The sequence below is a fragment of the Nematolebias whitei genome, chromosome 21, assembly GCF_014905685.2.
Source record: "Nematolebias whitei isolate Nwh7 chromosome 21, NemWhi1, whole genome shotgun sequence".
NCBI classification, from domain to species: Eukaryota; Metazoa; Chordata; class Actinopteri; order Cyprinodontiformes; family Rivulidae; genus Nematolebias; species Nematolebias whitei.
The window spans coordinates 18,266,048-18,274,668 of record NC_056518.1 but is presented as its reverse complement, the minus strand read 5'-3'; the positions used below and the strand labels follow the sequence as shown (position 1 = coordinate 18,274,668).

General features: G+C 40.1%; 1 protein-coding gene across 1 annotated transcript in view; it reads right to left on the bottom strand.

The window, feature by feature from the left end:
* Positions 1-7,928, bottom strand: part of esrrb (estrogen-related receptor beta) — a 46,206-nt gene extending 38,278 nt beyond the window's left edge. Inside the window, exon 1 of the mRNA XM_037695008.1 lies at positions 7,870-7,928. The gene's annotated coding sequence lies outside the window, so the exon portion shown is untranslated. The remainder of the gene's footprint in view (positions 1-7,869) is intronic.
* Between the last annotated feature and the right edge of the window lie 693 nt (positions 7,929-8,621).

Below are 8,621 nucleotides of genomic sequence, written 5' to 3'. Positions count from 1 at the left end.
TGTGTGTGTGTGTGTGTGTGTGTGTGTGTGTGTGTGTGTGTGTGTGTGTGGGTGTGTGTGTGTGTGTTTAATTGCTCTTTTAGCTAATTTTGCCTGAACCCAACACTGTAAGTGAAACAAGGCATTTTTTGAGTTGCAGTAAATTATGTTATAATACATATTTACTCTCTCATTACAGAAAACAACAACAAACAACAACAACATCCTGCATGATGGACAGACATCATGGACACCACAGCAGCAGCTGTCTTCTCTGAAACATCCTGAACATGATCGTCACTGACATGAGGCCTCTGTCGATGGTTGAAGACGAAGGCTTCACTACAATGATCCACACTTTTAATCCAGGTTACAATAATCCACACTTTTAATCCAGGTTACACTCTTCCCTCAAGGACACATTTTACAAAGTAGCTACATATTGTGCAGGTATAAAACATACATTTGTATATATTTTTGTGTACATTTATTTTTTAAGCTATTTGACTAACTTTTATGTTTTATTATTCAATATTTTACTAACAGAATAGTCAAACAGCAACCTGTTTTTTGTGTGAATTGCTATGTCAGTCAAATGTTCAATTTTGGAATAAAGGGGTGGAAATTAAAACGTTTTTTTTTTTTTTCCCAATTCATCGATTAATCTAAAAATAATCGGCTGATGAATCGATTATTGAAATAATGGTTAGTTGCAGCTCTAAATACATCATACAATATTATTATAACATCTGACAGAATGATGCCTGAGAGATTTTGTTTCAGCTATGCACTCTTCGTTTTAATCTATAAACCTGAAACCTGAGAAAAAGAAAAAAAAGAAACGTTGCTGCTCTCAAAGCTGTAATAGTTACAAGGCTCACCCAGACCATGTGCAGAAGACTCGCTGGAGCTGTCAGCGAGAATCAGAGCTGCTTCTCTGATGGACGGTTTCAATATTGATTTCATAAATAAACAAAGCTAACCATCGATCCTAATGTTATTTTGCATTTCAATTACCTCTCTGAAACATAACCTTCAAACAACTGAGCGCTCAATACCAATAGCCTTCACTGATAAACACCCGTATAGTTACCCACCTTACATCACATTTTCTAACCGAGTGGGAATTACTGGATATGGAAATAGTCCCAAAACTTGGTGCCTTTAGAAAAGACACCCATCAAACTTTACTTATGTAATACATAAAAACCACTGTTAATATATTATATTTGTCCACTTCCCCTCTCCTCTATGAATGGTTGAATACCTGCACACTTGCATGTGTGAGTGACTGAAGAGGAGCCCTTCAGTGTCGGCGCAACAGGAAGAAGTGCTGACGCAACGTGTCAGTGATAGCACTCTGCTGCCACAAGGGCATGAGAGCCCACATAGGCTAGCATTATCCTTCTAGACTAATGGACCCGGTTATTTTTAAACAGATTCTCACACTGCGGTGGAGGTGTCCAAGGTTACAATGGACGAGAACTCCGGAGGGGGGTGGCGGGCACGTTTCCATGCAGGTGGATGTTGTGAAGGAGGCAAAGAAGCATGGCAGATAATCACCACGAGGTGTAAGGGGCAAACATAACATCTCAAGAGGTGGCATGCTATGTCAATGCTGAGATATTCCTAAATTGAGCATAAATACAGAGAGATTCTATTGATTTGGGAGGGGGGGGGGGTAAAACTAATAATCAATATGACAAAAACAACTAGAGAATTCTATATTACTTTTGATTTCCATTTGTAAATAGAGACGTATAAATCTCAAAAGTTGCAAGCGAAACGGAACATAAGGCTAATATCTATGAAACTGAACATCTATCATGACATCATGACTGACATCTATCTGTCTAAAGACAGTAAAAAAAAAACTGTCAATCAACTCAGCATGCCCATTTTGTCCTGGAGAGAGACAACATTCTCCCACGGCTCAGTTTGAGCCGAGTGACATATTTACAATAAGAGTAATGATACTAAATACCAGAAATGAGAGGGCTCCAGCGTGGCCATTGGACTCAGGAATCTCTCTAATGAATTGGACAACAAAGCCCTGTTGATACAAGGAAGAAGGATTTAGAATTGGACAACAGTTGTGGCTCAAGCAGAACAGGTTCTCGTCAAAGGACACATCTAAATAAACCTAAAAACTCTGAGCGATAAGGAGGGTGGAAGTGCGACAGGTGGACTGGCGGAGCTGCAGAGGCCACCAGCTCGCAGTAGGGTGGCCATCCTGACCAGGAGGCTCTTCTGGTAATGTATTCTGAAACCAAATTACCGTAAGCTGATCCCATCTGGATAGTGTCTGTGTGCGGCTGCTTTGGTTACTCACCACTGCCTCTAGCCTGTGATAGCATCTCCATGAAGACAGCAAAAATCTGATTAACCCAATAACAACGAAACACTTGGTCAAAGAGCAAAGAGCTTTTAACTTAAGATACACTAATGCAATTCCCTCGCCTTGTTTTCCGAAACCTAATAAGAATCAAGTGGACGGACTGCTGCAGATGGGTGTTTGCAGGCTCTAATGCAGCAAGCTGGGAATGAAGTCAAATAAATTGAAATCTAATTCATCACCGTGTGCTAACTTCTCTCCGCCTCTCGAAAAATACATTAAAAAGCTCTTATTGCACAAAGGGAAACTGGAAACCATTGTTAGTTTATTGCAGTGGCTCTGGCAGGGTTTAACGTAAGCCTGGGTGTTGACGGAGCATTTAGAAGCAAGAAAGAAATCAAATCTCAGCTCACTGCTGCTCACATCTTGTGTGTTTTCAAGCAAGTACTAAAATCTCACACCGGCAGCTCTAACTGACTTCTGGTCAGCGTGAACAGCCGCTACGATGCAGCATCACAATCTTCCTTCACACTCAAACACACTTATTATCTCACGGCTTAAATAAACTCACATTTTGCCTTAAGGCAGTAGAAACAGAAACATTAAGAAGTAATGAGCAGTGGAGAATAAAAACGGACAGAAACCTGTGTTTGAATACTGGGTAAAAACTTCCATGTGTTAAAAGTAAGTGTTAAAGTACTTCAAACCTAAATCAACAGCATGTTTATCATTTAAAATACTCATTTGAGTCAACTAAATGCATACAAATGGAATTCCATCATAAATCTGTACTAATTACAAGGAGCTTTCCTGAAAGCATCACAGTCAGCTCTGAGGAAGAAATTGCAAATTTCAGTGGAAAATCATTAGAAAGGAGACGCTGTAACCAAAATTAACGGTCAAATTTAATTATTTCTGGGCCGTAAAGGTGCGACGTCTTTTTGATTTCAGGAAAAAAAAATCTATCTGATAAAAGTTCACGAACTAAAGTTAAAAAAAAAGTTTATTTATACGTTACAGAGCTGATTTTCACTTAAATGTTTCAAAGAAAAACTTTAATGGCAACTAAATATTAACATTTAGGACACAACGTTAAATTGACCCTAAAATTGAGCTTCTTGTTTAAAGCTATTTAATAATTATTAGTGACAATTCATACAATTTCAAAGACATAGAGCAGCAAAGTAAAATATTTAAAAACAATTCAATTTGCAACAGACTACTGTTTCAGAGAGAAATAATTTACTTAAAAAAATGGACATATTAAAAAAAAAAGAACTGAATAATAAGTTATTTACTCTAAAATGAAGCACAAACAGGTTTCTGGATAAAAAGAAAAACTGAAATGTGGCAAAAAATTAATAAAGGTTATTATTTTGCTTTTCATTAAGTGCAATAAATAAAATAAATCTTTGTTTAAAACTGCACTTGAGGTTAATTATTTGAAAATGAATCCAACTTTGATCACACGTATTGGGTTGAGTGATGTAAAAACAAGTTTTAATGTCAATGTAAAAGCTGGAGTTTGCAATAAAAACGAGAGAATATAAAAAAACAACCGAAATCATAAAGCATATAAACTTATTACAGCGATGAAGTGGAAATTTCTGTTTTATTGTTGCGGTTTATGTGATTTAGTTGTTAGGTGTTTAACCAACAGATAAACACAGATTTTATTTTTTAGAGGAAAATATATGCTGCTGCAGAAAAGTCCAAAACCTAATTTATAAAAGAACTTTTAGAATTAGTTGCAATCGTTAAAAGAAAAAAACGACAAAAGTGTAAAGCAAAACAGTACACCATCAAAATCCAGCTGTCCAATCCTTTAATAACATAAGAAAACTAAACCCTTTCAATTTTGTACGTTAAAAAAGATCATTTAAAAAGAAGAAACATTTATTACTAAATCATAGCCTTTATTTTGTATTATATTTTAGAATTTCAGACAATACAAAATTAGTTAAACCTCTAAGTATTGAAAAGTCTCATGCAACAAATAGGAATAAAAGAGATTAAGTGTTAACATTAAATGAATAGAAACAAATAAGATCTTATATACTTTATATTGTTGCTGTTAAAATAATAAAATTTGCACCGAAAAAACGTTTCCCAATAAATTATTTGCCCTTAAAAAAAAAGAAAAAAAAAGTTAATAATTTAGATTTAAATGCAAGTCAAGAGTAAATTTGATAAAGTTTTCTCAGTGAAGTTCAGAGTGTCCCAGCAGCCTGAAGCTGCACGGCAGCTCGCCTGGCGTGCGGCTCACTGGGACAGACCTGTCGTCTCACTGAGATTACCGGGTCCTTTCACTCCTTTTCTCTACTTACAAATGTATATTAAAGCGTGTAATTCATCCCCTCCAGCTCCACGGATTCCTGTTAATCTTATCTCCTCTCAATATTATTCTCATTCTGCTTGGGCGGTCGGCTCCAGCAACAATCAGCGAACAAGCTTTTAACCCAACTGGACAGAGGGGTGGGGGGGGGGATACACACTTTGCTTTGCAGAGGTGCAAGGTAAATCAATCAGGCATGCTCTGGATGAGGCTCAGAAATAGCAGCATGCACGATGCGCTTACAGAATAACTTGCACCTGCTTGGTTAAGTCTACAAGGCTAAAATCGAACGACTAAAAAAAGTACACGAGGTGAGTTGGAGTAAAAAAATAAATAAAAATAACGAAGCGCCAGGAAAAGAAAGCACATCTGAGTTAATAGGAAAAAGTTTGTCGCCTAGACTTGTTAGGTGAAAGAAAACGTGACGAGAGCATAACAATGAAATCAAAGAATAAAAAGAGCTAAAATGCGAGGCAACAGCTGGGTTAAGAAAGAAAAGTGGCAGGAGGAAAGAGAAACAAGGTGCACCTACTGGTTATGATAGCTGAGAGGGTCTGGAAGACAAAGTTCGGAAATGTCCATCAGTCCAGTTTTAGCATTCCAGGAATGAGAGGAAGAGGAAAGAGAAAACAACTGAGACCCGCTTCTTCCCCAAATGATGGCACAGCACCCTCAGAGACAACGCAGCCGAAAAGCCCCTCCAGCACCGCTCCCCCCCAGCCAGCACAGGTATGTCAGGCTCTGATGAATTGAGAGCGTATGCATGTGTATGTGTATGTGTGTGAGAGAGGGAGAGAGAAAGAGTGTAAGTGAATGTGTTACGGAGAGAGAGAGAGCGGGGGAGAGGGGGGAGGGACGGATAGACAGAGAGGTAAAAGGGGGTGAGAGACAGAGGAGCGCAGGCGGCAGCGGGATGAGCGCGAAGATGGAGGGAGCATGAGAGTGCGAGCGAGAGGAATGACTCTTTCCATGCTCGGGATAGGGCTCTTTAAGACTCAAGGGCTTGATGAATATGGAACAGCTGCTGTTGGCTGGCTCCGAGGGGCAGGACTTAAAGCGACAGAGGGGCCGGCGGAGCACCGGGGAGGAGGGATCCGGGCGCTCGCTCGCACTCTCCGCTACGCAACGGCAGACGAAACGCGTTCGCACACGAACAGCAGAGATGCAACGAAGAAAAACGCCACAAGTCATCTCCGTTTGCAAAAAATAAAAAGATGCTCAAACTCAAACATTTAGATGTGAAGAGAAACTTATTTGCAATTTTAAAGGGGGAAACAAAAGAATCATGTCAGCATCAACCTGATACTTTCTACTAAACTTTATGAAAACATGCCGCTTGATTAATTTTATTATTGCTTCAATAATATGCAACGGCACAAACAGCAACCAATACGAAACTTTAATAAGCCTCACTTAAGTTCACTATAAACGACGTCCCACTCACAAATATCCTTTAAAGACTCCCATCAAATCTGACGCTGCACAACAGAAAGTTCCAGGAATTCATCCGTAGCGCGTTATTTTCTAAAAGTAACTTTCAGGCGCAAAGTGCAAACGCACTTATTGAACTGCGTCGTTCAGCTCCGTTCATGTGTCGAATGGCGAGGGAGCATTGTGCACCCATCGCCACCTGTGAGCGATGATCTCAAGCCATAACTCATCCTCTGGAAGCCCCTCGGCTTCTAAAGCAGCGGAAAATCCAGCTCTGTCTTCTCTAACCCCAGCTTTAGGAGCGCCTGTGTTTCAATGTTGATCGAGCCCAGTAAGAATGCAGAGAATGCAGATAGCGTTTCAGAGTCAGCGAGGGTCTCTGTGTTACTGTATCCGCACATTATAAGAACAGAGCTTACCATGGCATCTTGACAGTTGGCTGAGTCAAGCATGAAGAAACGGCAGCTTGCCCACTTCTCAGAAACCCACAAGGTGCCTTGCTGGCGGTCCTCTCAGCCTCTTCGGTGAAAAGACACAAGAAAGCGAGGAAGAGTGGAGATCTACCAGACGAATCGAGCAAGAAAAAAAAAAAAAGTGTTGCATCACTGCTGCTCTTCAGTTTTCTCTGCTGAACAGGATCAGCAGAACCCCTGGAGAGGAATCAAGTTCCATTCGCCGGCTCACGTTTCTATAATCGATGCAAAAACATCACACAGTCCCTATTGATCATCACAGGCCTACTGATGTGCAGCAGCGGTGCCTCGACTCTGGCAAAGACCACGCAGCATCTGGACCCTGTTTGTAACCAAACCAACTAAATACACGACAATCTTATCGAGATCGATGACAAATCAGTTTCATTCGTTAAAGACGAGTTAAATCCTTCTAAAACACAACTCGTAGATCTCAAAATGTTTATGCACGAGGATAAAACAAGACAAACGCATTTATAAAACCAAAACTTACCACTTAATACGTCAGATTATAAAGTCAAATTAACGTTCTCGTGATAGATTTCATCAGACAAATCCCTTTACTGCATGTTTTACCTCGAAAAGACCAGACAACTTTTGTCAAGCTGTCAAAATCTATTATTTAAAAATAAAATCACTGCCTGGCATCAGATACACAGCAGGCACACACTTGATCGTGTCATTTAAAAAGAAAAAATAACATATCTGTATGCTGTTTGTTGCCTTTAATGACTTATATTCTTGTCAGGATTTATTTAATACGTAAACATAAAATTTGCTTGTGTGTTTGTGCACAAAAACTGATGAGAATAAAATTAATGCACTTTGCATGAAAAGAAGCTTTACGCACTGCTCATAAAAATATGCTTAAATGTTGTTAGTTTAAAAACTTTTAAAATACTTAAAATCAACACTAATATAGTCATAGGATCAATTATGTATAGAAAGAACTATACGCGAGGATTTCAGATTAAAAGTCTTAGATGCACTAAATAAATTAAAATACTCCTTAAATTTGCTTCTCAGTTTCAAGCTTGTTTTTTTTTTTTAAGTTTTATGAGTAAGTCCATTGCAAGTTTCCAAACAAATTTTATTATTTGAACAATTTTGTTATGAAATTCTTCATACAATTAACAGCTAGGCCTCAACCGGAAATAATAAAATCAATACAACAATCCACTGTTCCCAGGGGGAAAGTAGGGCACGTGCATGTCTTAATTAGTGCCAAGCCGCGCGTGCAAACTGTTCTAAAAGACCAAAGCGACCGAAAACGGGGAGAGCACCATATTGTGTGTCGAATGTTGATGAACGTGTACCTTACTCGGACAAGTCATGTCCTGTCATCGTGCCCCCGCCGGCTGGACACACTGCGGGCTGGGTGAAGGTCGCCTCCAGGTTGTGGTGAAAGTGGTGACGGTGGTGATGTGGCTGCGCGCGCCGTTTAACCGTCACACACCGCGGCCGGCGCTGTCAACTCCTCCTCCGGTGCGCGCCGTGGGGTAAACCAAACACCCACCTTCCTCGTCCACCAACAAAAGTACCCCCACGGAAAACTTGGGGTGTGTTATTTACACGTTTGTGAACCGAGTGTGTGTGCGGAGCTCTGTGCGTTTCTCCGCGGGACGTGGTGGGCGGGCTCTCACCTGAGAAAGCGGCAGGTGAGACTGGCGGCTTCGGTTTCCACTGCTGATGAATAAAGTAAGAAGACAATAAGAAGCGTCGCGTGACGTCTGCCTGCAGAGATCACAGCCTCTGTATCAAGTAACAGCTTGCACGAGACGCAATTGTTTTGAGTTTTGATTTAAATATTTACACGGGTATGTATTGTCTGTGTCGTTTGGAGCCCAGGTTATAAAGACGCTAAAGTCGCGCGTGTCTGTTAGCAAAATATCTCATGATCCACTGAACGGGTTGCGTTGAAACCTTCAGTAAGAACTCATTAGATGTTCAGCTACATCTGATTAACTTCCGGAGTCAACCAGATTCAATATGGCCGCCACAGCAAGGCAATTGTAGCAAACATAAACATATCTATAACTCAGCCAGTTGTGCAGATATTAAACTAAAA